The sequence below is a fragment of the Notechis scutatus genome, chromosome 3 (genome assembly GCF_049901735.1).
Source record: "Notechis scutatus isolate UNSWTSFEM ecotype Mainland chromosome 3, rNotScu1.2, whole genome shotgun sequence".
Classification (NCBI taxonomy): Eukaryota; Metazoa; Chordata; class Lepidosauria; order Squamata; family Elapidae; genus Notechis; species Notechis scutatus.
In genome coordinates this window covers 182,041,379-182,050,150 of record NC_142011.1, presented here as the reverse complement: position 1 = coordinate 182,050,150, position 8,772 = coordinate 182,041,379, and positions in this window count along the sequence as shown.

Here is an 8,772-nt window from a genome sequence, read left to right as displayed (position 1 = left end):
TTACTTTGGAGGCACTGCACAACCACGAAAGGACTAGGACCGACCTACAAGCCAAATTCCTTGGAGCCTTAACTATTTCCAGGAAAAGACTGCCATTCTGGGGAGAGTCCTGTATTATAGGCAGAACAAAATAGTTAGTTTGAACTCTGCACATATGGATTTGTTTATACCTGAGAAGGATGAATGCACTACCTGCATCCAGCTCATGCGAGACGTCATCCAATTGACCAACCAATCAGTCCCCTAAGCAAGCCTGAAACCCAACTGAAAGAGTTTAAATAACCCAATTCTTCCCTCAAGGAAGAATTCTTCCCTCAATTCTTCCCTCAAGGAAGAATTCACCACCACTAGAACTCTGCCCCAGGTTTTCGCAGAAGGCTTTTACCAACTACGAGAGCCAGAGATCTAACAGACTGGTGACCGAACTCACCATCATAAGAACCTTGTCCACTTTGTGTTCCACTTCGTCTTCTAAATTATGCTTAAAACTTTCACTATCTTGCCTAGCTTTAAAAATCTGGATAACGACAAATGGCAGCAAATACTGTTAAGCTTATCACATGAAATTGTCCACAACTGGATTTTGAATATTGTTGTAGTTATTTCTGCTAATATGCTTAATAATTCTGGGAATCTAGCTTGCTGCCAAATAGTATGCTTGTCCCAAGCATCGTTCATCTGAGGCATTCCAGGAATTTATTTTTTTTAAGTTGATGGTGAGACTATCAATGCTGAGACTATAAAATGTGGCTAAGGTATCTTCTCTTGCATCTTCTGGAATGGGTGTTTTCTGACTGACCACCTTTTCTGCAAACCAATTTGTGATACTTGGCACGCCCCACCGTCTCCAAATAATTGTGGACCTCTTGGTTAGTGGGTTGCTACTTAGAGGATAATATAATAAAAGTTTGCAAATGAAGATCAAAAACTCTATTAAGCAAGTGTATCAAGGGTGCAAAAGTTTGTTAATGTTTGTTCCGTTATTAAGAACAATATGATTTTTTTCATTTCAGTATAATGGCATTCTAGTCATAAAATAAGGATGCATATGGAAGAAATTTGTAACAATTTAGATCAGGGGTGTCAAACTCAAGGCCCGTGGGCTGGATTCAGCCCATGAGGTGCTTAGATCTGGCCTATGGGGCCAGCCTGGAAACAGCAAAGGACCGGCCTGCGGTGCCTCTACCAGCAAAAATAGCTTGGGAGGGTCATGTGTATGGGGGTCAAGCTCCATTTTCGGCTGTGATGGCCTCCTGCAACCCTCTGCCAACAAAAAAGGAGCTTTTCTCCCAAAATATTGAAATGGAATCTGATATCTAAAATATTTAAATTTTTCCCTGTATAATACATATATCACCCGCAGAATGCTTGTAGTATGGAATTTGAAGATATTAAGACATTAATCTAAAACATTAAGAGGATTGTTAGAATACTTGAATATCTGAAGTGTTGAACGCATCTCTTGATATATTCCAGAGAATTTCTAAGGGTATAGAAACTGAGACTGAACTCAAAGAGAATTTACTTTCTTTTCCTATGCTTATTTTTCATTTACATTGACTGCTGAAATACTATTGTTACGTTGTGCACTTTATTTATATGCAGTTATATTACATTTTCTTTTATTATTTAAATGTATTCTGAACTTCATCTGGAGATGCATTGCCTATCAGCTAGTATTTAAATAAACATAACAAGTAATTAGAACATCTCAGATAAGATGTCTGATCTTATCTTGCTAACTTGTATTTTAACAATTATCGATGGAAAAATGCTATCAATGCAGTTTAGTGATAATCATGCTATAGAAGGTACTGAGGAAATAAGCCCCAAACCTGTGTTGTTAGGGTTTGAATTTAGTACTAAACATGAGAATTAAAAATATATACAAGTCTCATATATCTGAAGCACCACAAATTAATGTAGTTGTTGATAATGCCATTGTGTAAAGCAATCTCTGTCCCAGCCTTTGCAGACTTAGTGCAAATATTAAAGGTTAATACATCCAAGTGTTTAATATTATTGTTTAGTAAATAACAAAACTGTTTATATAATGGATTGATCTAGATTTTGAGATTGTTATATTTCAAAGAAAGATCAGATCTTTTATTGAGCATGGCTAAAAATATTTTTGTCTTTAAAAAGAAAAACCCCAATGTAACTTCAGGACAGAGATGTGTTTATGGACTTTGCCTGCTATATTTTTACCTATTTGTGCCCTACTTGCAATGTTCCTGTTTAAAAGAAATGTATGGCATAGCTATTTGAAGCTGTTTGAATTTTACTCAGCTGCTGTTTAAAAGTTTACTGTAAGAGTTATGGTTTTAAATGTGTGAGGTTAAAAATTAGGCTGCACGCACCTGCAGTTTTAAGGCTTCAAATGCACAGGGCACACAATTGGAAAATTTTTGAGAACATGTGCCTCTGCTTCATCAATGTGTTTTTCATAATGGAGTCTCTAAAACAAGAAATAGCTCAGCTTCTTTGTATAAATGTATTGAGTTGGTTGTTTCTTTTAAACTTCCTATAGCTTCAGCTTGTTGCTTTCATAAGTTGGGTATCCTAATTATGTTCTTTCACCCTTTGCATTGATACCTTGGATTGCATTAATTGTGCCTATCCTATCAGGTGCAAGCAACCAGAGCCATTTGTTAATAACTGAAGTAAACTACTTTATTGTCTTCTACCTAAATTACAAGAATATCCCCAGACTGCTTATCTTCCCTTAGGGATGACCAGATAAGGCTTCATGGATTTTGAGGGAAGTCAAACTTATGTTGCTTGGCGCCCTGTGCTCTTCACAGATGAAAGCAAGTTCACACTAAGCACATGTGACAGACGTGACAAGGTCTGGAGGCGCCATGGAGAACATTCTGCTGCCTGCAACATCCTCCAGCGTGACCGGTTTGGCAGTGGGTCAGTAATGGTGTGGGGTGGCATTTCTTTAGGGGGCCGCATAGCCCTCCATGTGCTCACCAGAGGTAGCCTGACTGCCATTAGGTACTGAGATGAGATTCTCAGACCCCTTGTGAGACCATATGCTGGTGCGGTTGGCCCTGGGTTCCTCCTAATGCAAGACAGTGCTAGACCTCATGTGGCTGGACTGTGTCAGCAGTTCCTGCAAGACAAAGGCATTGATGCTATGGACTGGCCCGCCCGTTCCCCAGACCTGAATCCAATTGAGCACATCTGGGACATCATTTCTCGCTCCATCCACCAATGCCATGTTGCACCACAGACTGTCCAGGAGTTGGGGGATGCTTTAGTCCAGGTGTGGGAGGAGATCCTTCAGGAGACCATCCACCACCTCATCAGGAGCATGCCCATGTGTTGTAAGGAGATCATACAGGCACGTGGAGGCCACACACATTACTGAGCCTCATTTTGACTTGTTTTAAGGACATTACATCAAAGTTGGATCACCCTGTAGTGTTTTTTTTCCACTTTAATTATTATTAAGTATTTAATAAGAATATTTCATTCATTCAGATCTAGGATGTCTTATTTTTATGTTCCCTTTATTTTTTTGAGCAGTGTATATTGGCTGTAGGTAGCTCTTTAGTCTTAACTGGGTCAGCTTCTCTCCTTTTGAAACTGGTGTCCTGGATTCAAAACACCATCTGGTGAACTAGCTGTACCTGTCTCTAAAACAGGAGATCATCCAGATAATCATTCATGTTCTAGGCATCTCACAGATGTGCTATCTATGGGGCTGCTTTTGGAGACTGCAGGTGATCCAAAATGCTGCAATTTTGGTAATGATGGGCATGTTGTGTTTTGCCCATGGGTCACTACTGCTGCACATGCTATATTGGTTGCTACTTTGCTTCCAAGTGCTAGTTACTGCCTATACAGCTGTCCATGGTATAGGCCTGGTTATTTGAGGCATTGCCTGTGTTCAGTACTTTCTGCCATTCCATTAAGATTGGCTACGGTTGGTGCCTTCCAGGTCTCATTGATTAAACAATGTTGTTTATTAAGATCTAGGAAGCATGCTTTTTTGTTGTTGCAGTGCCTGCCCTCTGGAACACCATCTTCCAGAGAGGTCTGCATAGCTTCTACCCTGATGACATTCTGAAAGTCTGTTCTCCCATGCTTTGGAGTAGGTACAAGGTGAAACCATTGCCTTTATGCTCTATTGTATGTTTTTTTCTGAACATGCATGGTTCTTTTTTTCATGTTTTATTGGAGGGAGGCTCCTGCTTTTTAAATTGTAAACCGCATAATCTGGACTCAGGTGGCCTCTAAATTTAAATGAATAAATAAGTTTGAATGTACAATCCCAAGTTTAAAGATAACATTTTGGAAGCAGTTAAATGATAGGTAGATAAGGGAAGTAGATAGATGATAGCTAGCTATCTAGCAATATAGATAGATAGATGATAGATAGATAGATAGATAGATAGATAGATAGATAGATAGATAGATAGACAGACAGACAGATAGATGGTAGGTAGGTAGGTAGATCTGTGCAAAATAGACACCCACATGCATTCATTAATGAATTCTTTGAATGCCAAATTTCATTCCAATGCCAGAGATATTCTATGATTCTTTCTTCTCTGAAAAGCTGTGCTATTTTTTGATACAACATTAAGGGTTGGCAAGTTAAGTCAACATACTTGTTCAATTGTGTGTAGCTGCAAAAAAAGGGGGGAGTGTCAAGGGAATAGCATAATTCTAGTTTGTTCTAGTCCTGTAGAAAAAGAATCTGCTTTGAGATGAATCATGAAGAGATTCATCACCTTTCTGAATCACCTTGTTTTGAGAATGTAATTACTGTTCAATGGTGATAAATAATGTGTGCTCTGCAAAGTGTCTTATAGAATTTGAGATTACTTCCCACCATCAGCACGTTGATTTATTAATTGTCTTCTTATACTGAATGGTAACATCTCCTTAGTACTAATTACAGAGACGTGTCTCTGTGCAGATGAGCCAGCTATAATGACTTTTTTTGTTCCTGCCTTTTGTGTCATCATGTTCCATATAGTAACAGATGGAGCAGAGCGAGTGCTGTTAGTGCGAAAGGGTATAGACTTGTGATGGCGAACCTATGGCATGTGTGCCACAGAGCCATTTATGCGGCCACACGAGCCTCAGCCAAACTTACCTGCACTGCGAATGCACGCACCTCCCAGCTGATTTTTGGCCCATTTGAGGCTGTTTTCACCCTCCTGGAGGCTCAAGGGAAGCCTCTGCAGCCTCAGGAGGCCGAAAAATGGGCCTTCCAGAAATACTGGAAGTGCCTAAACAGGCCCGTTTTTTCGGCCTCCCAAGGCTGCAAAGGCTTCCCTCGAGCCTCCAGGAGGGCGAAAACGGCTGGGAAAATCAGCTGGGAGGCATGTACATGCACAGTGCAGGTAAGAGGGCGGGACAGGGGTGTTGCGCACACATGCGCATGGGGAGGGCGCATTGCATTGTGGGCGCATTCTTTTGGCACACCACAACAAAAAGGTTCGCCATCATTGGTATATACAATGAACTGCTCTGGTATCTGTGCAGTCCTCAAGTCACAAACTTTTGTAGTAGCATTAAATGATCTTCAAACTCAATCTATACAGGAGCTCATGACAACCAGTCCTCAGGAAGTCATCTATGTTCCAGAAGAAATTTTGTTCCTGGATGAGTTGCACGTGGATACAATACACCATTCCACATTTGTGGGGATTTTAATGTCCAAAAGAAAGGTTCTTCTTCCAAGTTTTTTGAATAAATTTTCAACAGTTTGTATGAGTAGACATCCTCTTTCGTTCTTCGCCACCTATGCATGTGAAGGATAGTTTCCTGGGCTCCAAAGAGGAAGCCTACAGAATGCTATACAACCAGGCCAGAAACATATTAACAAGAGAGATCAGAGCAGCAAAAAGAACCTACTCTGGAAAGTTAAAGAATCAATTCTCAACAAATGGACCAGCAAACATGTGGAAAACTCTTAAAAACATCACTGGCTTCAGCAAACCTCCTTCCCAGGCAGAAGGAAATCGACAACTAGCAGATGACCTGAATGTGTTTTACTGCAGGTTTGAAAAGAAACTACAGCCACCTATCTCCACAACCCCCATCTCAAACACACCAGCAACAGCCAAGCCTCCTACAACTGGCCCCAATCCATTGGGCTCACAACCTCTGGTGATCACAGAAAAAGAAGTGCAAGATCTATTACACAGACAGAAGCCAGGAAAAGCACCAGGGCCAGACAAGATAACTCCTTGCTTAAAAGTCTGTGCTGACTAATTGCCCCCCATCTTCACCCGAATCTTCAATCTTCATCCCAGTGCCAAAGAAGCCCTCCATCAAGGAACTGAATGACTACAGACCAGCTACTCTAACATCTGTAGTTATGAAAATCTTTGAAAGGCTTGTGCTGTCCCACCTGAAAACTATCACGGATCCGCTGTTAGATCCCAGCAGTTTGCATACCGAGCAAATAGATTGACAGATGATGCTGTTAACATGGCTCTGCATTACATCCTACAACACCTTGAATCTCCAAATACCTACGCAAGGGTCCTCTTTGTAAACTTCAGTTCAGCATTCAATACCATCATTCCAGACACTCTTCTAAGTAAATTAAACCAACTAGTGGTACCTGAACACACTTGTAAGTGGATCATAAGCTTCCTAACAGACAGGAAGCAGCAGGTGAAACTAGGCAGAATCACATTCGATACCTGTACAATCAGCACAGCCCCCCCCCCCCAAGGCTGTGTGCTATCTCCACTTCTCCCTATATACCAATGACTGCTTCTCAAACGATCCATCTGTTAAAATACTGAAGTTTGCTGATGACACAGCAGTGATTGGTCTCATTCGAGACAATGATGAATCTGCATACAGACAGGAGGTTATACAACTTGCCTCATGGTGTAACCAGAACAATCTGGAACTGAATACTCTCAAAACCGTAGAAATGGTGGTAGACTTTAGAAGAAACCCTCCCATACTACCACCTCTTACAATACTAGACAACACAGTATCAACAGTAGAGACCTTCAAGTTTCTAGGTTCTACTATATCACATGACCTAAAATGGACACCTAATATCAAAAACATCATCAAAAAAGCACAACAAAGAATGTTCTTTCTGTGCCAACTCAGAAAGCTCAAACTGCCCAAGGAGCTGCTGATCCAGTTCTACAGAGGAATTATTGAGTCTGTCATCTGCACCTCTATAACTGTCTGGTTTGGTTCTGCAACCCAACAGGACAGACACAGACTTCAGAGGATAATTAGGACTGCAGAAAAAACAATTACTACCCACCTGCCTTCAATTGAGGACCTGTATACTGCACGAGTCAAAAAGAGGGCTGTGAAAATATTTACAGACCCCTCACATAAACTGTTTCAACTCCTATCCTCAAAACGACGCTATAGAGCACTGCACACCAGAACAACTGGACACAAGAACAGTTTTTCCCCGAAAACCATAACTCTGCTGAACAAATAATTCCCTCAACACTGTTCAACTATTACAAAATCTGCACTACTATTACTGTTAATCTTCTCATCACTCCTTATCACCCATCCCTTCCCACTTGTGACTGTATGACTGTAACTTTGTCACTTGTATTCTTACGATTTATATTGACTGTTTCCTAGTATGATTTGATTGCTTATTGTATGCTATGACTATCATTTAGTGTTGTACGTTATGATTCTTGGTTCTTAACGAATGTACCTTTTCTTTATGTATACTGAGAGTATTTACACCAAGACAAATTCCTTGTGTGTCCAATCACACTTGGCCAATAAAGTATTCTATTCTATTCTATTCTATTCTATTCTATTCTATTCTATTCTATTCTATTCTATTCTATTCTATTCTATTCTATTCTATTCTTGGTGATCACAAAAGGTTGTGAGCTTAAACTCTGTGTTGTAGTACTTAGCAATCTTTTAGACTGATTTCCAGTACATTCTTCCATTCCATCCTGCATCATCTTTTTCTTCTCTTTATATCAATATCCAGGATATTCCAGAAGCTACATTTAAATAGACAGTATCCAAGGCAGTATATTAGTGATGCTTCTGTTTATGAAATAACATCTGTCATCACTACTACCTTGTCCCCCTTTTTATGCTTGCTGCTCTAAATAATTTAGTATCACCAGTACATTTGTTCACTCAAGGTTCATCACCAATTTCTGATCTCTTCTGGATATATAAGAATTAGTCACAGTACAGATCATTGAAAGATCCCCATGTTCACATCTTTCCATTTAAGAACTTTTCCTCTCTCAAATTTACTTCCCTAAGAGGACCTTGATCAGATTCCTAAGTCCCTTTTTTTTTTGTTTAGAGAACTTTATACTTTTCCAGTTTAAATGACTTTGGCTTTTTGGCACTCTACTCATAGCATTATTGTGCACTTGAGTTCTCACACCTGTGTATCCATGGACTCAGTTCCCCAAATCCTAATCTATGAAGTTTCCGTTGAATAAATTAAAATACTAGAGTATTTTTAGGTTTGGAGGCCGTGCAATGTGTCACTTACACACTGATGAGAACTCTCTGCCTCCAGGTTCCCTTCCTACAGTTGAGATATTGAGATCATGCGTCTCTACTTTGCATAGCTAGTCAGTCAGCAAGAGTGATAAACAAGTCAGATAAGGAAAGCAATGGGACGCAGGTGAGAGGTTACTAGAGAAAGCCAGCTGGAGAGAGATCTGTAGCCAGGACAACTACTAATTGTTGAGAGACTAGATCTGAGTTTGAGAAATGAAAATGCAAAGCGATAAAAATGGTCTCAGTTTGCTTTGGGTTCTCTGG